This window comes from Nicotiana tabacum, chromosome 11, assembly GCF_000715075.1.
Source record: "Nicotiana tabacum cultivar K326 chromosome 11, ASM71507v2, whole genome shotgun sequence".
NCBI lineage: Eukaryota > Viridiplantae > Streptophyta > Magnoliopsida > Solanales > Solanaceae > Nicotiana > Nicotiana tabacum.
Genome location: NC_134090.1, coordinates 180,955,266 through 180,979,119, shown reverse-complemented (window position 1 = coordinate 180,979,119; position 23,854 = coordinate 180,955,266). Strand labels below are relative to the sequence as shown.

Genomic DNA, 23,854 nt, shown 5'->3' with positions numbered 1-23,854 from the left:
TCGATGTATTTAAGCTAATGTATTCATGAATACAGTAGCATTTCTAGGCATGAGATAGGGGATTACAACTAGACAGATTTTTGTATTCGATTGTATTCACGTCGTGAAACAGGGTATTACAGCTAGACAGATTGTTGTATTTGACTGTATTCACGATATGTATTTGTAAATACAGTAACGTAAAGAACGTAATTCATGGTCTATTCAGCTTTTTTTAAACAAAAAGTGAATCAATTAACATAATAGACTCCTAATATAACTCAACAAACTCAATTATAACACACAAAATTTGTATTTCAAATTATAAAAAAGATTCTCAACCGAAAAATACCCCCAAAACATAGCAATCTTCAGAGAAAATATGCTGAATATTTTTTCCAGCCGATTAATACAACAAAAATAGAGCAATTTGAATACATATATATATTTGAATACATAAATTATATTAATTAAAAAATATATATGAATATATTCATGGAATACAACAAGATAGTGAATGTAATGAAATACATGGAATACATCGAGATACATTGAAATATAATGGAAACAAGACAATGAATACAATGAAATACATGGAAATATAACGAGATACATTGAAATATATTGAAACATTTTAATAGAAAATTCAAGTTGCTCAGCTCCAAACTCCGTTGTCTTTATTGAAGAACAATCCTAATGTCGTCTCGTCGAGAGGGCCGCGATTCTAACTCGAAACGCCACTGTTCCTGTTACCATAATACCCTCGCGTGCGCTTCAAAAAACCTATTCTTTACAATTGAAACAGTCGGAGCCACCGTCAGCAGTCCAAAGTCTCGACGGAGTTTACAAGCACCATGGGCACAAGTAGTCCACGACGGCGGCGGTGAGGTTGAAGCAACATCAGTATCCAGTCCTCGCTCGCCGTCACCGTTGCCTCCGGTTGTCGTTGTTACGCCGGAGAAAATTCCATATCGGATGATTGCTCAGCAGCCCAAAAGTCTTCGCCGAAAAACTCTAAATTTGATGTTTTGCCGGAGAGTTCTGGTAGTAAGATAGAAGGTGGAAGATGAGAGAGAGGGGGGGAGAACAGATATGGGGTAGGGGATGGATTTGAACGTATCCATTCCTTCAACTGGATCGAGAATAGAGGGAGAATACATTAAACGTATCCCTTCCTTCAAATGGATGGAGAATATAGGAAAAATACATTAAACGTATCCCTTCCTTCAACTGGATGGATTTGATGCTTTGCCGAAGAGTTCTGGTAGTAAAATGAAGGTGGAAGATGAGAGAGAGAAAGGGAGAATAGATATGGGGTAGGGGATACGAGAAATTTGAGAGTATAGGAGAAATTTGAGTAGAGAGAGAAAAATAATATAAAGCTTATTTTATGGCTTAAGGGTAGGAGGTGACTATAAATAAATATTTGGCTATAAAAGATCAAAAGATAGCTATGAAATATAAATTTTTAAAAGGATATTTATTTAAAATAAATAAGGTATTAACCTTTGCTATAGGATGTAATTAATCCTTTTTTTAGCACCTGCAGCCCATGTATATTTGGACATCCTTAAGGCCCAAAAAGAAATATTGGGTTTTATATGCTCAAAAGTTTTGGGATCTTTACATAAATAGCCGATCGAATTGATTATTTATTTTTTCTAGTCAGTATACATAGATTGTACACTGATTATTATATATATATATATATATATATATATATATATATATATATATATATATATATATATTATATGAATTATATATAGATTACACATCATTTACTATTTTTAGTGTACGTGTTTAAGTGGGCGGCTATTTGGGTTAATTTTCTAATACTACATATACTTCCGCTTTTAATAGATTTTGTACTTTACTCAAGTATTTCAGATTGTTTAAATGAATCAAGACAATTTCTTAGCAGATATGAAGTTCCAAAATTTTAAAGTGGCAAGTTGTTTGGGTTTTTGCAGAACTCAGACGATTATTCTTTTCACATTTGCACGAGTATTTTTGCAACCATAAGTCGGATTATTTGCACCGTATCACCTTTTTAGGTCATGTTTTAAATTTTATTTCCGCTAATCTAGTGTGCTAAATTTCATCTTTAAAAGTAGTTGGATGAATTTTTCTTTTTGCAGACAAATTTAGCCTCTTGATAATGGACACACGATTTAAAAGTGGCATCAAAAAGGCCATTTGTGCAAATGTCCCTAGCTAACAATTTATAAGGGGGGAAATTAAAAAATAGCCAGATTTACATTTATAAGGTATGGTTGGGTCACCTAATAACTTGGGCCTTTCTTCTGAATCCAATCTTTTTATGGGCTAGCTCATGTCGGCTATTTATGCAAATATCCCATTTGAAAACAACCAATTAGTTGTGCTGTTTATTTGGAAAACGAAGAAACTTAGTGAAAATAGCACGGGCTAGCCAGTTTTCGGGCAGCTAATTAAAAAATAGTCAGCGTTTGCAAAGTTATTAAAAAATAACCACTATTTTGCTGCAACACAAAAAGTTTCAGCATAATATACTGGAGATTGGTGCACCTGTGTATGGACTTCCAGCATATTATTATGCTGGAAGTTCACATGTAAAAAATTCGAACTCTAGTATATTATGCTGGAATATTTTTTCGGATCTTGAACTGTGTATTTGTTCAAATTAATCTTTACATGAAAAAGTGCGAAATTTTGATTACTTTTGAAACTATGGCCATTTTTCAATTATCACTTATAAATCTGGCTATTTTTGAATTTCACCCGGAAACTAAGGGAAAGGTATGAGACCATTTTATTGTTTGACATCCAAATAAGCATATGTACATAGCAAAAGCAAAATTGTTAAGGCTAATACATATTTTCTAACTTTTTATCTCTTTTCAGAAAAAAGGAAGTAGAAAGAAAGTATATACTTTTTCTCTTTCAGAGATTATATGAAATTATCTTTTTATAAACTACACATGTCCGAGAAAATTTATAAATTTTGGTTGTCCTACTAGAGTTAAGAACTAAAAAAAAAAAAAGGCAGCCAGAACAAAGATCCCACTATGCGCCGGTACGAGAAACGGCCGGACCACAAAGGTCTATTACATAAAACTAAAAAAAAGGGCAGTCAGGTGAACAAAGATCCCGCTATACGCGGGGTACGAGAAACGGCTGGACCACAAGGGTCTATTGCAGGAAAAAAACTTACCCACACCATAGGAAATAAAATATTCTACTAGAGTTGTTTTTTTTTTGTTTTTTTTTTTGTTTTAAGAAAGGTAATAAATGTTAAAGCTAATAACTCTACTAGAGTTAGCCGTCTACAAGAGTTCTTTTACTACAATATTTACTAAAAATCCTTTAGGGTTAGCCGTTTATACATAAAATTGTGAACTAAGAAACCGTTTCAATGAATAATGATTGGATTTTGTCATGTAAGAAAAATAACTGCTTTTGTTATTGTTATCTTTTTTTAATGAGTAAAACTGAATGTTGTCATTACTCTTCGTATTTTTCCGATTTAAGATTTTCAGGTTTTTGGTTAAGTTTATGAAACTTATCCGGAGGAACGGTGATAAAATATGATGGTATTTATAAAGGAGCTCTTAGACATCTTGAATAATATTATAGGATACTTCCTCCGTTAGATAAGTTTTCTTGTAGTTAACTTAATATCTACGTGTTAGAGTTTAGTAGAACAATTATATTGTAAGCTGCCTTGTTGAATGCCTTTAACAATGATTAGTTTTGTGATTTTATATCTAATTTTTATGTTAAAAAAGAATTGAATGATCTACTATAAGTTAGTGTAGAGAGGTGGAAGCTAGTATATTTTTTGGCTTTATAAGATCCTAGAAAAATTAATGAGGGTGTATTTGTAGCAAAATTTTATTTAAGAAGAAAGAATGATAATTTGGGTGGTTAATGAGAAATTTGTTAGCCTTGATTTGCTCCCTTACGGTATTTGTCGTGGAACAACAGAATAACTAGAATTCTAATAAGATTCTTATTATATTTATATTATTTAAGATTACAAAAAGTAGATGAACTTAATTATGGTTACATACTACTAATTTATAATTAAATAAGATGACAAATGTCATTTAATTATTGGCTTGGTGTATATACCGGGTGCGGGAAAGTTTTTTCCGTCTATTGCATGCAGCCTTACCCTGCATTTCTGCAAGAGGCTGTTTCCACGGATTGAACCCGTGACCTTCTGGTCACATGACAACAACTTTACCAGTTACGCCAAGGCTCTCCTTTCACTAGAGTTAAGAACTATTTTCACCGAAACCAGTGTTTAAACAATAAATTGTGAGTTTTCATGATTAGAAGATTATTTTTCTCTCTCTTTGGTTTCTTACTTGATATCTCGTATCTGCATCATCGAATGAAATACTTTCATTTTCTAAAACCTGTCGTACCTGTTTCCCGTGTGTAATTGTTACTTTAGAAACCTTGTTGGAGGCTGTGTAGGTTATGTCGTGAATATCTTCTCCCCCACTTATCACATTCACTGTTCTCTTGGGTGAAGGAGGCTTTGGTGGCTCTTGCCTATTTTTCATATAGGCATGTTTACCTTTTTCACTAAATAACTCAGTGAGGTACCCTTGCTTCAATAGATGGTCCACTTCACTCTGCAAGAATCTACATTCTGAAGTTTTGTGCCCGTGATCATTGTGGAATTCGCACCAATGATCTGGATTGCGTCTATTTGGATTTGACCGCATCTCTTTTGGCCACCGCACCTTATCTCCCATACTTCTCAAAACAGCCACGAGCTCGGAGGTAGTGACATTAAAGTTATATCCGCCGAACCGTGCCTTTAAACTTCTGTCATCATCTCGTGACTCTTGTCTGTTCCGATCATTTCTGAATTTCGATGAAGAACTAGAGTCCCTATTCTTCGATTTTTGATCATATTGTTGGCTATCTTGTTTTGACCGTGGGTCTTTTCCTACAGGTCCCGTATATGGATCGTACCTGTTTTTACTTGATCTTTTTTCGGTTTCTGATCTTCTGGAACCACCCCTTTCTTCATGATGAAACTTAGGTACGGTATCTTCTTCAATTCGCAGCTTCGTACTATACCTGTTGTAAACATCATTCCACGTGGTTGCATGGAATTCTCGAAGGCTTTCTTTGAGTCTTCTCGTGGCTTCAGAACTTTTGTCATTTAAATTACTTGCAAAAGCTATTGCAGCCCAGTTGTCAGGCACACGGGGTAGAGTCATTCTTTCACGCTGGAATCTATCAACAAAGTCTCTGAGCAACTCTGAATCTCCTTGTTTGATTTTGAAAATATCTTCTATTCTTTTCTCAACCTTTTGTGCTCCCGAATGTGCTTTAATAAAAGAATCTACAAGCTCAACAAAAGAATTTATAGAATTTTCAGATAAAAGAGAATACCAGGTTAATGCACCCTTTGTGAGTGTTTCTCCAAATTTCTTGACCAGTACTGATTCAATTTCTTGTTTGGTCAAGTCGTTGCCTTTTACGCCTGTTGTAAATGCAGTCACATGGTCACGTGGGTCTGTAGTACCATCATATTTCGGGATGTCAGGCATTTTGAACTTTTTCGGAATTGGAAGGGGAGCAGCACTTGGCTTCCAAGGTTGTTGTGAGTATTTGTCCATGTCAACTCCTTTTATTACAGGCGGAACTCCAGGGATTTGCTCAATACGTTCATTTTGTTCCTTAATCTGTTTCTGCAAGGTTAGTACTAAAATTTGCAAATAGGAATTATTTGAATTACCTGGTTCCCCTTCTTGTGGTTCACTGGTGGTTCCTCCATTTCCAGAATTAACAAGACCAGAACAGGGATTCTCCAATGTATTATTATTAGGAGTTGGTGTGGGTGGTGCAACAGGCAATCGACTAACTAGAGCCTGAAGAGTTTCGCCAACCTGTGCATCAATTAGTTTTTGTAAAACTTCATTTATACCACCTTCAAAATGTTCAGATTGTTCTTGTTGATCAGCACGAGATTCAGGAGTGCCTTCACGAGATTGACGTGGTGAATTTTGAGGGGAGGGAACCACTTCAATGTTATGTAAATCTCCTTGATTTTGATGGATTTGATTTTCAGGGTTTCCCAAAATATTTTCATTGTTATTGTTGGTGTTGTTGTTTGACATGGTGATAACAATGGACAAGATGTAGCTTAAAAGAAAAGATTATCAGATTCCCGGTAACGGAACCAATTTGTTTAAACAAAAATCTGAGTCTTTGGTCAAAGCTAGAAAGAAATTCGGGTTACTGATAATCAGGAGACGAAAATAAAATATTTTTGAGAATGACGGTAAAGCAGTAAATAGTTTTGTATTTCAGTAAGATCTCAATCGTATTTCGTGTCCTTACATATGTTGAGTCTTTCCCCTTTTATAGTTGATTCTAGGAGAAGATATAATGCCTTTGTCTTAATGAGACAATTATGAGCAATAAATAATATTTAAAAGAAACGTTACACAATCATTTCTATTTAATTCAGATTCTCTAACGTATTTGACATTTAATGCTGTATTTGGATTCTTTTACGTCATCAGATTCGTATCTTCAACTTCTTCTGATCTTTAATCTTTAAACGACTCGAATAAGTACGAGATTCGTACCTATTTTAGTAACGGTCCACACCTATATTGCTTTCTTTTCCCCCTATCTGTTGTCTCCTGTGCCTCTTGGCTATTCATTGCGTTTTGACCTTTTGACCAGTCCACGTGTCATGATACGTCATCTTCAATATTCAGACTCAGTTTTTTCCCAATACAGTACCGGCATTAGCATTTCTGACTATTTGGGATTCGCGCGTAAGGCCAATAAAGGAGAAATCAGTACTCTATATTAGAATTTTCTTAATTCAAAGGGGCTCGAATCAAAGTCATCTGGTTAAAGGTAAATGAATCTTATCCATTCCACCACAATAGTTGGTGATAATAAAAAAATAGTTTGAAGCAAAAGCGACCTCATGTAAATTGCCCAAGAAAAAAGTCTAATTTATTTTAATATGCAACAAGAACTCATGTTCATTTCCCCTTGCTATTTCTTGGATATTCAGAGGTTAAGGGCGACTCATGACTCATCCTTTCGCCCTTTTCACTATACTATTATTTTATTTACCTTGAAAGTGAATGAATATATATTGTTTGATTCTGCTTTGTGTGACCTAACACAAAAATAAAACAAGAATTTAGGCACGTCTTGTCTTTCAAGAAACATATTCAAAATATAATAAAAAATATACATCTTTCTTTTGATTCTGCTTTGTGTGACCTAACACAAAAATAAAACAAGAATTTAGGCACGTCTTGTCTTTCAAGAAACATATTCAAAATATAATAAAAAATATACATTTTTCTTTGCTTTTATGACCGAAATAATCAGATATCATGCGGAAGCTAATAAAACCAATCTTTGAACGACAATAAATCAGACAACAAAAGACAAATATATCCAAAAAAATACAAACATATAATATGGTTCGGTCAATTGACCTACGTCCATGACGGAGATGAACAATCTACTATACAAAAAAGAGTACAAAATATCGAGAGAACAACCTCAGAAAGAGGCAAACATAAGTGGCACACTAAAACTTGTCCCGAAAGGTTCTCCCCTACATATTTTTTGAACTTTTTATCTCACTTCAGGAAAAAAAAAAAAAAGAAGGAAAGAAAGTATATACATTTTCTCTTTCAGAAATTATATGAAATTATCTTTTTATAAACTGAACATGCCCGATAAAAATTGTAAATTTTGGTTTAGTCCTCCTGTCACTAGAGTTAAAAACTATTTTCATCATAACGGGTGTTTAAACAAATTGTGATGTTTCATCATCAGAAGAATAGCATTTTTTCTTAGTTTCTCGCTTGATATCCGGTATCAGTATTAGCGTTCCGATTAGTACAGATTCGCGCTTAAGGCCAATAAAGGAGAAAGCAGTACTCTATATTAGTATATTTTTCATTCTGAGACTCGAATCAAAGATATCTGGTTAAGGGTAAATGAATCTTATTCATTCCACTACGACCATTGGTGGTAACAGAAAATTAGGTTGAAGCCTCATGTAAATTGCCCAAAAACGTTTTTAATTTATTTTAATATAACATGCAACAAGAACTCATGTTCATTTCTCCTTGCTATTTGTTGGATATTCAGAGGTTAAAAGCGACTCATGACTCATCCTTTCGCCCTTTTCACTATGCTATTATATTTTATTTACCTTGAAAGTGAATGAATATATATATATTGGTTTGATTCTTCTTTATGACATTAAGACAAAAATAAAACAACAATTTAGGCACGTCTTGTCTTTCAAGAAACATTTTCAAAACACAATAAAGAATATACATCTTTCTTTGTTTAATATACAATCAAATGTATGTATACTGTTGGAATGAAAAGGGGAAAAGATTTATAACTGGATTAATTCGGCTCACTTTCAATATTTGTTGTCCCTTTCTAAAATAAAAGTAACATATTTTAGCCCTTTTGGCTTTAATTACTTGAGAGACTTTTAAAATTGACTGACAGTTACTATGATGTCTGTAAGATGAATATGGATCAAATAGCAATCTGCATGTTAATGATTGTTTGCTTTTAACGTACTAAATATAAAAGTGAAAAACCAAAAAGATGATAATAAACATAAAAAAGTTGCGCTTGATTCAAGAAATGCGTTGATATCAATTTTAAAATACTCCCTTCTATTTGTTTTGCTTTTTTCTTTTCTTTTTAATCTCAAGGAACCTTCATTTCAACAAAATAATTCTTCCATTATTTGCATAAGGAATTTGAATAACAAATATACAGATTTGAAAATTTTAAATGACGAAGGGTGTGTTTGGTATAACGGAAAATGTTTTCCAAGAAAATATTTTCTTGAAAAATAAGTAGTAGTCTTATTCATTTTCTGGTGTTTGGTACGTAGATTAAGAAAAATAACTTCTCAAGAGTATTCATAAATAATTTAGATACAATAAACATGAAGCTAACTTTTGAACCAACAACTTTCCGAACCCACAAATTTCACAAACTTCCGAACCGCTAAACTTTCGAAACCGCGAACTTTCGAACCCGTAAACTTTATATTTTCTAAACCCCTAAACTTCCAAACATATAAACCTCCTAATTCATAACTTTGAAACTTGTAAAATTTCGAACCTTTAAACCGAAAGATGAAAAAACTAAAACTGAAAATATATAAAAAAATATTTTTTTTCGGGGTGGGAGGGGGGCTGGGCAGGGGTGTGGGTGTGTACTAAAAAACAGAATTTGAAATTACCAACAAAAAAAAATTGTGCGGGTGGGGGGTGGGTAGTGGGGTAGGGTGGGTGGTACAGAAAAACAAAAAAACAGAAATTTAAAAATTACCAAAAAAAAGTAATTTTTTTTTTGTGCGGGGTAGGAGGTGGGGGTGGGTTTGGCGGGGAGGGGAGAGGGGGAGGAGTGGTGCAGAAAAACGAAAAAATAGAAGTTTGAAATTACGAAAAAAAAAAATATTTTTTTGCAGGGGAGGGTAGCAGGGTGCGTGGTGGCAAAAAAAATTAATTTTTTTTTTAAAAAAATGCCTTTTTAGAGAGAGGGGGGTGGAGTGGGTAGGCGTGGGGTGGGTGTGGGTGGGTGGTGTGGGGTAAGTTGGTGAGGGTGGAGAATAAGGTGAGAAGGTTGAGAGGAAAATGTTTTCCTTCTCTTGATAAGGAAAACATTTTCCTCAATTGGAAGAAAATGAGTTCATAAGAAAAATGTTTTCCAAAATATTTAAGCCAACAAATATGAAAAATTGAAAAATATTTTCTTTCCTACTAAACACACCCAAAGTAATAAATCTTATTAGGTTTAAATAGTAATGTGGTAAGTCACAAGGATTATAAATGGTAAAATGGAGACGGATATAAGCTTTCATTATCAAGCAATAAACCTCTGATTAAGGAAGAAGAAATTTTATCCGTAACTCAAATAACTAAACATACTAAGACTTGAGAAGTCTAAAATATCAAATGTGGACATTACAAGAATTGGCCAACTTTTGACGGCGAAATTCGCCGAAATCAAATAAAATATTTAGGATTTTTGGAAAAAAATATTCCAGAGGAAACATTTCTACATACATAAGTGATCACACCGACCATCTATATTTGTTTCTCCCACAAATATACTGGAGATTGGTGTACCTGTGTATGAACTTCTAGCACATATTATGCTGGAGCTAAACACACGGAAAGTTCCAGCATAATATACTGAAGATTGGAGCATATGTGTATGAACTTCCAGCATATAATGCTGGACCAGTATATTATACCGGAACTCCAGTATTTTCCGGATATTGAACAGTTTCGTTCAGAATCTTTACACGAAAAGTAGCTAAATTTCGATTATTTTTGAAACTACAACTATTTTTTAATTACTACTGATAAATCTGGCTATTTTTGAATTTCACCTGTAAAAATACTTAATTATTATTTAAACACGTTTAATGGAGAATCTTCGCAATTCAAACTATAGTTTCATGAGTTGGAGTTCAATACCCTTAATTAAGGTCAGTAATTACTAATGCAATTGTATTTTTCCTCATTATCTATTAACTCAGCAAAAGAAAAATATCTCTTTCAAAACTATTCCTACTCCACTACTTTTCTTTTTCTCAAAAAAGGAAAACGAAAAAGAAAAAAACCTTCGTACTCCAGCTGTGTAACTTTATCGTATCAAAGCAGATAGAGGTTTTGGGTTCGAATCTCACCCTAATATCAAAAAAAAATTTATATGCTTGGCTCACAAAAAAAAAATAAATCAAACCCGCATGTGAGGGGTGTGTTGAAGACATAATTAAGTAATTAAAAATATGTACTCTCTAACAGTTTAAGCTTTTAGATGAGATGGTTACACACTTCAATAATTCAATATGATATCTGAGCAGACATAGGTCCTAGATTCGACTCTCACCGCCACCAACACCAAAAATAATTTTCACGTGCTTGACTCATCTAAATGAATCAAAGCTGCATGTGAGGGGCATATTAAAGACATAATTAAATAAATAAAAGTGTGATTTCTCTACTAGCTTAAGCTTTTACACGAAATAATTATATTACTCACCTCAAAAAAGAAAAATATATCAAACAACTCAAAATCTTTCACCGTAAAACTAAGGAATATGATTGCTTAATTAAAACCAGTGAAGTTATAACCAATTTAGATTTAGGTATGCTATTACATCAAAGTAAACTTCGTAAAGAAAAAAAAGTTGAAAAGGAAAGAAAGCATGTCGGCAGTTGTGGAAAAGTAATAGATATCATGGGTCACCATATGCACTAAAAATAAGAAGAAATACTTGTATATGTTATAAGATAAATCTTATGGTGGATGTCTACTCCTCCTCCGTGATTTTTACAAATGTTTAATGACATATTAAATGACATATTTTTTTCACTTTTCATGCCTATATCTACCTTGTAATAGATAGGAAAATACACACAATTGAATAAATTCTCTTCCTTCTTTCTATCTCTATTATCTTGTTCAAGTTTATAGTAAATTGCTTTTAGTTTCATAACACGTTATTAGCACCATTGTCACCTCTATTTTTCACAATCACATCCTAGTTGTGTTCGATTCTCCTTTAGGTATATCACTATATATTCTTTTGGTTTATGGTAATATATATGCACCAATGTGCTATTTATTAACAAATTCATATACTGTTAAGCATTTATTTTAGTAGATCATGTTACAGAAGTTCTCTTACCTTGCTTATTGTTAAAGAAAATATAAGATATAGATCTTAAGTGCGTTAAACTAACAAAATAAAATAGTGATAACTAACGTGACTAAATAATAATTGTACATACTAGTTTAAATTGATTTACAATTGGTGGAAAGTAATATTTGAATATATTCACTCTTATCACCATATATGGTTATTCCTCAAGTCCCCGTTTATAATAAATTGCTTTTCTTTTACCATACTGAATGTATATGTTTATGTTTATTCATATACTATATAATTATTGTTTATTTGACATATATATTGTATGTTACTTACATTTCTATTTATATTACATGTTTGAAGTGATCAACTTCTTAATTAGTTGTCTGATTTTTTTTAGAAGTATATTTTCATTGAAAATTATTTTTATTCTTTTTAACCCATTTATTTTGTGATTAGTTTCACTATGTCAAACTTGTCAAAACTTGAATTCGTGGCACTAGACATTACCGGAAAGAATTACTTATCATGGGTCCTTGCCGAAATTCACTTTGCTGCAAAAGCTCTTGAAAATACTATTATACAAGGAAATGAAACATCAAGCCAGGATAATACATTCCAATCTATTTTTGCAATATTTTGCAAATGAATTATCTTTTGAATCTCTTGTTCACATTGATTTGTTCGAGGATCTAAATGAGATAGTGATAATACATTCCAATCTATCCCCTTTCTCAGCTGCTTATTTTCTCCCCTAATGTTGGGTATATTGATTCATAAAAATGACAATCAAAAAATCTCGCTGTAAATAAATCTCCAGTCATAGGCTCCAGAGATTTTATAATAGAAGGAGATTCATACCCAACATATATCCCCAACCTTCTTTGGGGGCCCATCTCTGTGCATTGCGGTGGAGCAATTGGAACATATACTACACAACCAAAGATTCTAAGATGGAAAATATTTGGCTCCTGGCCAAAAGCCAATTGCAATGGGGAGATTTTATGATAACTTGTGTGTCACGACCCCAACTTTCCCTCCATAGGGTATCGTGACTGCACCTAGTCTCTATGACTAGGTAAGCCTGTTAACACACGGAATAATGAAAATAACAATTAAGACTCTCAAAATATCCACCATTCATTACATAATAAAGTTCCCAAAATCCGGTGAAAAATACAAGTCACAAGCTCTTAGAAAGAGTTCTAACATAGCTCTAAACATCGGAGTCTAATAAAGATAAAGAAACAAGATAGTAAAGATAGATGGGGATTCCGAGACCTGCGGACGCTGGCAGGTATACCTTGAAGTCTCCTGGTACAGCTAGCTCACTGATACCTGGTCTGATAAGAAGTACCTGAATCTGCACACAAAAAAAAAAGTGCAGAAGTGTAGTATGAGCACACCACAGCGGTGCCCAGTAAGCGCCAAGCCTAACCTCGGTTGAGTAGTGACGAGGTCAAGTCAGAGCCCTACTGGAAAATAATAAAAGACAAGGCAAGAAGTTCAACAATATGATAATAGTAATGACAAATGGGAACAAGTCACATAAGAAAAATATCAAAATTTAACAACACAGAATAAGAGCAAATAATAATAACTTACTAAAGGGAAAGCTTCAATTAAATAAATAAAAATGATAGAATAACTGGAAAGTAAATGTAGCCATAAAGAAATATCAACAGGGGCACTTTCGAGGTACCGCTTCGTAGTCCCAAATCATAAATAAATTCACAATATCTCATTTCCTCATATCACCGCGGGAGCCTTCACATTTACTTTTAAAGAAAAAAAATATTTTTCCTGAAATAGCATCCCACGTTTTAGCCGTCCTTATCTCACCACATGACTTCTAGTAGTTCCCTACTAGCCACGTGTATCAAGCCACCCTTATCTCACCACATGCGTTTCAATACCCAGACCTTATACCACCGCATGCGTATCAATATCACAATTTGCACCTCAAGTGCTCAAATATTTCTACTTGCCAAAATAAATTAACACCTATATTTTCCACAATAAGGAGCTAGCGGCTCAATCACAATGAATATAAAAATCTCAACAAATAACGATTTCCCAAATTTAGCACCTTGATTCCATACCGATTTTTAAAATGCCAAATACTTCATATATAAAAAAAATATTTAAATTAAGAAAACACAACCTTCAAATAATGAACACAAATAAAAGAAACAAAGTTTCAATTTAACAGATAGGCAATTAGCAAGAAAAGGTCAGACTAGTTTCACATATATAAAAATAATTTAATGACAATGAATAAAAAAGGAATAAATGATTTAATTAATATGCAACAGTGATATACACAAATTAAAAGTATAATCTTCCACATTTAGTCGGTGTACGCACTCGTCACCTTATGTACACGACTTTCATTTAGCACATTAATACCAATTCTAGGGGAAAGTCCCCCACGCAAGGTTAGACAAGTCACTTACCTCAAGTCACGCTAACTCAATCCACTAGTAGGCCTTTCCCTCGATTATCCAACTCTGAACGACTCGAATCTAGCCAAAATAATTTCATACTATAAATACAACTATAGGATATTAATTTGAACAATAAAATTACGATCTTTACGAAGAAATAATAATAATTCAACCCAAGCCCACGCCTCGGAACCCGACTAAAAATTTGCAAAAATTCGAACATCCAATTACGTGTTGACTTGCCCCTCCAGTTTCAATTTTCTCCAGATCATGTTAATATCCCAAACAAACCAAGCTCAAGCACACATTCTTATGGATACTGAGATACTAAATTCATTATTGCTAAGTTCTAGCCTTTAGGATTTAAAAGAATAAAGAGAATTCAACTCCAATAGTAGTCTACAGCCAACTTCACATCAACTTTAATAGATTAGAAAAAAGCAAAATAGTGATAAATTTACTTTACATCAAATATATTGAATCTGTTTTACTTGAAGATTGAAAAAGGACGATTGAGGAGGACTTTTAGCTCATATAATTCATGTTCCAACCCAAAAAAAAAAAGTAAACACATGGAAAATATCTTTTTTTTAGCTTTAAAATAATAAAGAATCGTATGAATATCCACTCCCTATTTGACTAAAAACCAAACCAAATGAAAATCCAGTGCAAAATAAGTTCACTCAATCCTAAAATAAATCCATAGATAAATATATGAGATGCTGAAAATAGTGAACAAAATTCTAAGGAAACTAAACAAATCTCAACAATTATTGTAACCTTAATCCATCTTTTAATGGCTCTCCTGAGACTAGATTCACTCCAAATATGATTAAATAAAGAAGAAGAAGAAGAAAAAGGAATTGAACCTGCTAACCCAAAACCGTCTTTAACACCATTAGAATAATCGAGGAATGTAATATTTTGCCTTCAGAATCCAAACAAAAGAGAGACAGCAACAAAAATGAACATGAACCACAATCGGAACTCACGAACGGTAGCTAGAAAAATTCCGACCCCAAACTCGAACAAAAATCAAAATAGATTCGACTCAATCATATTCCATATTTTGGAAGCTATATATATCAGAAACCAAAGGAAAAAGCATAAGTGTATGTTGTCGTATTTTTATTTTCTAATTTTTCTGAAATCTAAATGAAACTTGAAAATCAAAAAGATAATGGAGACCAAAAGAAGAATCCACTTTTGTCTGAACATTACCTTCTGTCCAAATTTTTAATTATTTGTTTTTTTTTTTCTTCAAATTTTCGTCATTTCAAGCCTAATTTAGCTACGGACTTCGAAATAATATCCGGACACACTCCAAATCCCAAAATCACCATATAGAGCTATTGGAATCATCAAAAATCTATTCCAAGGTCGTTTACACATATTCCACCTTCCGGTCAAATTATTCAACTTAAGCTTTCTTCTTGGAGACTAAGTGTTTCAATTCATTTTAAAACTTCACTGGACCTGAACCAATTATCTAGGCGAATCCTATAACAACTGTAAAGCAAGAATTTAGTAGTAAATGAGAAAACATGATTGTACTATTCAAAATGATCGGTCGGGTTGTTACATTGTGGGCCTTATCTGCACAAGTGATGCCGCATGCAAAATAGCATGACCCCATACTGAAATGGGAAGTTTTGGTCTCATAAGCATTGGTCTAGCAATTAATTGGAGGCGTTTGATCAATGATTCCGCTAGACCATTTTGTCTATGAACATGAGCGACCGGATGCTCAATTGTTATCCCAGTTGATATACAATAATTATTAAATGCTTGGGATGTAAATTACCGACATTATCAAGACGAATTGTCTTAATTGCATAATCTAGAAATTGTGCTCTTAGCTTTATTATTTGAGCCAACAATCTCGCAAATGTCATATTGCGAGTTGATAGTAAGCACACATGTGACCATCTTGTAGATGCATCTACCAAAACCATATAATATCTGAATAGTCCAGATGAAGGGTGAATGAGCCCACATATATCACCTTGTATACGTTGATGGTCTAATAAAGTAGCAAAACCAATGAGCATATGCAACTGTTAAGATTCGAATCCCTCACCTCCTCCTTCAATTATAGGGGTTTAACCAATGGACCAGGACACGCCTCTTGACAAGCACGGTCTTTTTATCCTTTATAACGACTTTTTTAAAATATTATAAATTTATTAGAATATATTGGAAAATTTTCGCATAAGAACAACTGAGTTTCCTACTTTTCAATTTTGTAGCCCATATTTCAATTTACAATTAAATAGCCTAAAAATAATAGGCTAAAATTTCACATCTAACTCCAATAGGTTCTTAAAATTACTATTTAATTTTTAAAAAGATTGCTCATGCGTTTAAGTTAATTTTCAAATCATGACTCAAATATTAGTTCAACAAATCAAATCCATTTGGATGGTAAAAATTAGATTTTTAACAAGCTTAAATATGTGGGTTTAAATTCCGAATTTGATTTTGTGAGAAATTTGGAGTGAGCGGTATTTAGACTTGTTAGAAATAATATAAGGAGGTTGTATATAAAATTTGAATTCATTTAATGGAGATTTGCACTAGTTTTGAACAAGACTTGCAACTGAAAATCGTGGAAGAAGTTCGTCTACAGAAGCTTGTATAAAGATGTATAAAAGTGTATAATAGTGTATAAGATGTGTTTATACACTCATATACAAGATTATACATAATTATACAAAATACTAGCTTCGTCTTCTTCCTTGCGTCTTTTCTGAAATTTAACTCAAATCTTGCTCAAATCTACTCCAAATCACTTCAAACTTAAATTGTGAACTCCTTTTGATATTTTCAATCAATTGGAACAACACCCAATCCAAACAATTAACAAACTCAAAAAAACCTATTTTCGAAAGCAAAGCTTTAAATGACCTTCAATAGTGGACTTCTACTCTTTAATTTTTTTACATGACAACCAGGTGACATAGGGGGAGAAACAGTAATGGCGGACATCTCCTTGAAGCATATGTAAAAAATGTGAGAAGAAGAGAGAGTGAAGGCAATGGTTGTGAGAACACAAATTTAACTCCATAGCTTTTAGAAGCAATGATTGTAAGAACACATATTTTGAATTTGCAAGAGCTATTGTTTTCAAAATATGTATAATATGGGCTAGGTCGGATAAAACTAAAAAATATGAGTAATTTTTTTATTATGGTGTGAAGTCATGTGTATTTTTTTGTAATTCTTTCTAAATATTTAATAAAATTTTCAGACAAGGCGGTGTCGGTTACATGCACAATCCGCTCCTGTCCGAACGTCTATGACATACAGCAACTGTTCTTTAATGGTATTATTTCCAGAAAAAACAAAAGCTGATTAGCATTTTTTAATTAATTTAATTGGTTGCGCAGCCCTTTTTTTGTTGCTACTTTGCTTTGCTTTCCTTATCTTTTTATCGCTCAATAGCATTATTGATGTGTAGGGTTTGCAGATTGCAGTACACTCATTTTTCTCTCTGTTTACTTTTTAGGGCTATTATCGCTTCTAATCCACGTTAGAAATTATTTATTTTTAGATGTGCAAAAATATATAAAATATATATAATTTTTGTATATAACATATATAATGTTTATATATAAAAAATATATAATTTTTATATATTTTTCCGGCTATTATTTTTATAGTGGCTATATAGTATCATTTTCCCTAATTTTTATGGACGTATAAAATCAAACCACAGATAATCTATAGTAATACTAAAAAGCAAGAAATCGGACACCACGATTAAAAAAAAAAAGAAGAAGAATGTTTTGGTGACTCTGTGTATATACATAAAATAATTTAGTGACTCCTGTGCGATGAAATAAAAGTTGAGTGATTATCGAAACCCCCTCCCCCCTTGCTATTTCTTTTTTGGTTTCGGAATCTATTAAACGGACTAATTTATATTCAAAGCTCATAGTGTACATTAAAGAGAAAAGGTTCATATTAGAATTTCTTTTCGTATTCAAGATTCAAACTGAAGACCCGTAAGCGAAAATCAGGGGCGGAGCTAGAAGCCGAGATACAGATTTGACCGAATTTAGTAGCTTCTGTATAGGTCAAAATCTGCCCTAAAGTATTTAAGACGATAACGCTAAAGGAAGAGTCTTCAAGCCGTCATCAGTCGAGGTCGACCAGGAAGCAGCGAGATTCGTGGTCAAGGTGTCAACAATGGTCGAGGTCGAGCACTGTTGATAGAGCGGTAACTGTGAAAAAATAAAGTTGATTTTTTGAAAGAGTAAAAATTATAATTAGAAGAAGCTTCTAGAAAGTTATGGAGTAATATCTTGGATATTTGTTGTACTTAAGAAATATCTAGATATTTTAGAGTTTTGGATATTTAAGGAAGATATTAATAGAAGGTGATAAAATTGTCTAGATTATTTTTGTATCTAGAATCATCCCTAGACAAGTATAAATAGGAGTAGCCTTAGACATTTATATGAAGCCAAATTCAAGAAAGCTTTCTTTCCTAAACAAAGTTCTCCTTTCAGAAATCTCTCTTCTCTTTTCAAGCTTCCTCTTCTTTAGTTGAATCCTCTAATCTTATTTAACGATCTTGGGCTAGCAGAAGGTTTCCAAATAATACTCTTTTTCTGATATTCTTTACATGGTATCAGAGCCATAAGGCGGCTTCTGGATTTCAAGGTCGGGTTAGTGGTTGATTCAACTGGTTTCTCTAAATGGATTGGGTGGTCGTGTTAATGGATTGGGGATAGAGTTATTGAACCAATCTAACTACAAGGTATGGAAGACTTGTATGGAGTCATACCTTGTTGGTGATGATTTGTGGGAAGTTGTCAATGGAAGTAACACAAGTCCTCATGCTGACGCACCAAAAAATAGCAATGCACGTAAGAAGTGGAAGCAGATTAATGCTAAGGTGGAGTTTATCCTAAAGAGGTCTATCTCTCCTAATTTATTTGATCATATTATAAGGTGTAAATTAGCTCATGAAATATGGAGGACCTTCGATCGGCTGTTCAACAAAAAGGATAAAGCTCGACTACAAATTTTGGAGAATGAGTTAGCTAACACCACTCAAGGTAATCTCTCTATCGCCGAGTATTTTTTTAAAGTTAAAAATGTGTGTTCCGAAATTTCTTTATTGAATCCGGACGAGGCTATCTCTGAAGCACGAATAAGAACAATTATTATTCATGGTTTAAAGACAAAATATATTCCTTTTATTACATCGATTCGAGGATGGGTTCAACAACTATCTTTGGAAGAATTTAAGAATTTGCTGTCATCACAAGAGCTACTAGCCAAACAGATAGTTGGTGTATCTATCAAAGAAAGGGAAGAAATGCTCTTGTCACGGATAAGAGGAACTTTAAAGGAAAATCAAGAGATAGCATGCACTTTAGATCCTCAAGTGGTTCAAGTTCGCCAGGAAAGAAGGGGAAGTCTTCCAGTAACGGTAAAAAGCTTTTAAAATGTTACCGTTGTGGCAAAGTCGGGCAAATAAAAAGATATTGTCAATCCAAAGAGAGCAATATGTCTCAAACCAAGAAAGTTGCTGAAGAAGAAGAAAAAGAAGAAGACTGGGGAAAGTGCCTCGCAGCGGAGACTCGAGCAAAAGATGTCATGGCTTCCATAAATTTTGAAAGAGACTGGATCATGGATTCAGGATATGGGCACCATCTCATGGGAGATCAATCCAAATTCTCCAACTTTCGCGAATACAATGGACGTGATGTCATTGTTACAGCAGATAATACCATCCATAATGTAGAGAAGGAAGGCACTGTTGTGATCAACGAGAACTCCTTCATTTTCAGGTTATTCTTATATGCTAATTTTTATTGATAATTTTACTAGATTCACTTGAGTTTATTTTGTGAAGCACAAGTCAGAAGTTTTCAGTAAGTTCGTGGAGTTCAAAGAAACAGTTGAAGGTGAACTCGATTCCAGAATAAGGTGGCTGTGAACTGATAATGGCGGTGAGTTCACGTCAGATGAGTTTCTTTCCTTTTGTCGTCAGCATGGCATTAAAAGAGAGCTGACATGCGCTGATACGCCACAATAAAATGGAGTGGCTGAAAGGAAGATCCGACATTTAACTGAGACATGTTAGAGTTGGCTTTATGCCAAGAATTTACCTAGAGCCTTGTGGGCTGAAGGTATGAAATGCGCAGCGTATGTGATTAACAGGATGACACTTTCTCCAAATAATATGAAGTCTCCCTATGAATTAATATTTGGAGAAAAGCCTAATGTGAAACACCTCAGAGTTTTTGGCTCTATTTGTTATGTTCACATTCCAGATTCTCAACGGAGCAAGTTGGATGCCAAGGCAAGGAAAATGCATATCTGTCAGATATGATGAAAGAAAAAAGGGATGGAAGTGCATGGATACTAAAACTCATCTCTTTGTTGTTTCAAGGGATGTCATATTTGATGAAGTCTCTTTGTATTATGGAGTTGTGCAAGAAGGGGCAGGTTATAAACTTTTGAACCCTGAAGCATCAAATCTGCCCATTACAAGTACTTCTTTAGATAACACAGTTGTCAAGGAGCTAAGAGAAAGGAGGAGTTCGAGAACTCAACGACATGAAACTCAACAAGGATATGATTCAAATGTATTAGGAAGGCCAAAAAGAACTATTGTCAAGCCATCTCGTTTTAGAGATGAAAGTTTCGTCAGCACATACTCATGTTTCTTTGCAAGACCAATTAAAGAACCTTCAGTCTTTGAGGAAGCAAGACGAGCCAGACAAATAGTGCTGATATCTTCACCAAGACACGTCCTAAAGCATCAGTTGAGTTCTTCCACGACAAGCTTGGGATAGCTTCCAAAAAATCACTTTAAGAGGGAGTGTGAAAAAATAAAGTTAATTTTTTAGAAGAGTAAAAATTATAATTAGAAGAAGCTTCTAGAAAGTTATGGATTAATATCTTGGATATTTGTTGTACTTAAGAAATATCTAGATATTCTAGAGTCTTGGATATTTGAGGAAGATATTAGTAGAAGGTAATAAAATTATCTAGATTATTTTTATATCTAGAATCATCCCTAGACAAGTATAAATAGGAGTAGCCTTAGGCATTTGTAATGAAGCCAAATTCAAGAAAGCCTTCTTTCCTAAACAAAGTTCTCCTTTCAAAAATTTCCCTTCTCTTTTCAAGCTTCCTCTTCTTTAGTTGAATCCTCTAATCTTATTTAACGATCTTGGGCTAGCAGAAGGTTTCCAAATAATACTCTTCTTTTGCTGTTCTATACAGTAACGACTAGTTTTCAAAATAGATTTTTAAAGAGAATATTCTAATGAATATTCTCTGCTCTTGTACTATTAGGGTTTGTTGGGAATATATCTCATATAAAGAGGGAAAGAGACAATGATGTAAGGTGGGTGATATTCGTTTGCAAGAACACATTTTGATAAAAAGATTCTCTCTCTTACTAAGATATAAACAACACCTTTTTTACCAAAATTCTTGTCCACATCATTCCATAGTTTCTACTAGATCTGACGATAATTCGAACCTTCAAGGATCTGTATGTCATTCATCATTGTTAGGAGGAATAACATTTGTTTCCTCCTTTAGTGGTGAATCATTTCTTTATTTACTTGATTGCCATTTATTATTGCTCATTGTTATTTAATGCTCCATTATTACTCACGTTACTTGGAATGATTATTACACACCATTATTATATTTTTTATAGATCTGTCCTATGTTAACTACGCATTTATAACTCACATCTAGAAATATTATTGTTAACTAGGTTTAACCCTTAATACATAAATTTAATTAGTTGAGCCAAGAGTTGTACTTTTTGGTCAAACAACTTCTACTTAAATAGTATATTTATAGTAAAAATTCATTATATATGTAGATATTAATTTATAATCCAGTCATTAGCATTTGAATTGTCATTCTAAAATCTATAACCCGTACAATTTTTTTTTGAATCTGCTAGGCATTGTGCCTAGAGCTGAATTTTATATATATAAAGTTAAAGTACAACAAGGAAGGAGACATAAACCATACCTCCGAGTAAGTGGTTGGTATCATATGACTACTAAATCTATAGCCATTTGATAACTTACAAGAATGTGTAGTCAGACCTAAATGAGTTTACTATTTTGCTAATCGCAAATAGTAGCCTAATGATTTATAAAAACTAGGTAGAGTTAGGTCAACTATAAGACTAGAATCGGAGGACGCCTCCAATATACCTTTCCTCATATAATACAATAGAAGACATGTTCTCCCTATGTGAGGTGACAAAAACATAATACAACAACATAGGGTAGGTAGTAAAGGACGCATCAAAGTTATCTTCATGTTCGCTTGAGCAATGAAGGAAGCCATTGTGAAGGTAACCCAAGTAGATGCCAAAAATTGTGCAGAGAACTGTCCAAAAATTGTGTTGCATATTGTTGATTGCCCAATTGCAATCAACTCCAAAAATTCAGAGAAATTGATGCTACTTGGTTGTTGTCTTGTATCATCTGTGACACTGCCGAGTGTTGAGAAATGCAATGACCAAAGGGGCTTGTTGACAGAAGAGAGGAGCATCAGTTATCTCGGTGATTCTGGTGATTCCAGGTAAGTGGAATTTCCCCACCACATTGGTATACATTCAACAGAATAAGCACATACTGTGTTGATGCCACACCTTGAATGTATATCAATGCTGTGGGTTTACTTCTGGTACCTACAAAAAAAATGTCAAAGTTAGGTAGAAAACTGTCTGGTTTCCATTTCTGGTTGGAATGGAGGAGAGGCTGCTGCTGCTGGACATATTGCTTTGGACAGATAGGTTAGCTCCCATTGTTTCAACAATATCAACCATATCGATGAGAGGAATTAGAGGTGCAAGCAAGTTGTTATGGGCATATGATCCTACTGGTTTTTTTGTGCTTGAAGGCAAGGGTGCCTAGAAGGTCCTGCTGAATTTGACCTCTAATATGGTTGGGGAGAGATTGAGTGGAGTAAATAACCCAAACAATTAAAATTCTCACTCTGCCTCTTATAGTTGACATACTAGACGAGGTCGACCTCAATGGACCAACTCATCGACTGACCTCAGTACAGACCGAATCCAGAAAAGAGCGAACAAATGATACTAGAAGGGACCTCGCAGCTCCGCGACCCAATAGGGAGCAACATCAACCATATGTCAGAGCGGTCGTTGTGCCCTCCTCCTGCCACGGAGAAGGAACACCCAGATCAAGGACAGGGACTCACCGGAACAAAACAGGTATGCCTCATTTATTATCCACTCACAACTTTTGTGTGTCACCTACAGAAATAGTCTATGCCTTAGAGAAACTCAGACCTAAGGTGAAGTGGCCATAAAAGATGAGGTCAGACCGGAGTACCTGAAAGTTAGATGCCCTCTGCGAGTTCCACCAAGAATGGGGGCACAAAACCGAAGATTGCCTCGACCTAAGGTAGGAGGACGTGAACATGTTGCGGCAAGGACACCTCAAAGAGTTGCTGAGCGATTGCGGAAGGACCAACTTTGCCAGACCGAGAACAACACCAAGGACTGCCAAAACTGCCGTCACCAACTCGAATCATTCACATGATCATCGGCGGTGGCGACGATGCTTCCATCAACAGTATGAAGTTCACAACTACCCACAAGCTCAAACGGTCGATCACCCATAAACGGTATGATGAACTCGAAGAGAGTATCATATTCGATAAGTTAGATACTAACAGTTTGGCTTTCCCTCACTATGATTCCCTTGTTATT

The 23,854-nt window shown here is 34.0% G+C and overlaps 1 long non-coding RNA gene across 1 annotated transcript; it reads right to left on the bottom strand.

Annotated features, from left to right (window-relative positions):
• Positions 1-12,789: 12,789 nt before the first annotated feature.
• Positions 12,790-15,306, bottom strand: LOC107811463 (uncharacterized). The gene is made up of 3 exons (XR_001653925.2): positions 14,988-15,306; positions 14,128-14,196; positions 12,790-13,034 (listed from the first exon to the last, which is right to left on the bottom strand). It is a non-coding gene; the product is annotated as an uncharacterized LOC107811463 (long non-coding RNA).
• Positions 15,307-23,854: the final 8,548 nt, after the last annotated feature.